The sequence below is a fragment of the Helicoverpa zea genome, chromosome 19 (assembly GCF_022581195.2).
Source record: "Helicoverpa zea isolate HzStark_Cry1AcR chromosome 19, ilHelZeax1.1, whole genome shotgun sequence".
NCBI classification, from domain to species: domain Eukaryota; kingdom Metazoa; phylum Arthropoda; class Insecta; order Lepidoptera; family Noctuidae; genus Helicoverpa; species Helicoverpa zea.
The window spans coordinates 8523153-8524604 of NC_061470.1; positions in this window are offsets into that span (position 1 = coordinate 8523153).

Consider the following 1452-nt stretch of genomic DNA (forward strand, 5'->3'; position numbering starts at 1 on the left):
AATATTAGCCCAAACACGAGGTAGTTAATATGTACCATTGCCGAGTTCCCTTGACCTTCTCTCTTCTCCATCACCAGATCAGCTCTAAACCTTCACTCGTGTACAGTGCTAACAGACATACACCTGAGTGTAAAGTTTTTACCCTATGCACAACTTTTAATGAACAGCAAACAGGAAAGTTAAGCTTTTTTATGTACTAAAATCTTCATCGAAAAAACCTTGTAAAAAGAGAACCCCATGGTTTTTAGATGATATGAAATACTTTTTGTAATCTACATATTATACTGAATCCAACCATACATACGAAGTTTCTGTCGACTCTGGGTTTTTTTTTGGCCATCTCCTTTACGAAGGCGACCCTCTAGCTCAATACGCTGCAAACTGGATAATGAATCGCAACTCATAAGCACATTAACATGATTGTAAAAATTCGTAAGCTTAGCTTTAATAGCACTGCGTTTTCTTATTAACAAATCTTCATTAGCCATTATAAGAAGGTGGTTTGAAAATAAAAAATACAAAAGATGTTATACAAATAATGCGATAGAATAACAGATAATGCGATAAGCAAATGCACAAGTGATGACTAATGTAGCAACCAGATGTTTCAATACGAATAGGCTCGTGACTCGTGACCGTTAGCTCATTAGCAAAGAACTTAAACGGTAAACCGATAAGAAATGTATTCCATACAGCACTGAATGAATGCACGTTAATGCCAAGAGACTTTAAAATGATTTAAATAATCACTTGTTTGCTCAACTTTGAAACTGAACTGAAAACGGTTCTAGCGGAAATTTTTGAAATTTGAATTTGTAACGGAAATTATAAGAAAGGAATTTGGAACGATACACAAATATGCTTATCTTTATCCACAAGGCGAACTGTGTTGATTCCCACGAAGCACGTAGATGACCCGGTGTGTTCGAACAACTAAGTCGAGACTTGACCACCGTCGACGTGAAGACTTCGGGAACTTGTAGACGTCCTCTCCTCGTTCTATGTATTTAGACGACTCCAACTCCAAATAATCTTCTCTCGAATGCCGCTTGTAGTGACATGGCGCGTAATTTAATTTTAATAATGAGTTTAATATTTTGAATTCATTTGGTACCTGAAAACCTGACTCCGGACAAACAAAAACATGCAGTATTATTATATTTTTGTCACCTTTGCATAACATCTAACGCGAGCCTGTTGGGGTCGCGACGGCTTCGAGAATAAATATCGCTATATTTAGTCAACAGCTCCATGTGTTATCGCACAAACATACAAATTTAAATATAAAGGGACGGCAATCTTAACAAATCATGTTTTTTGAATTATGTCCTACTGAATACTTCTTTTGAATGTTCATGATACCGATGTACGGAATATCGAAAGTTTGTCATGGCGAAGTAGGTGATTGCGATTATTCTGAATCCTGATGTATGTATTGTTTTTTCAGGAGTC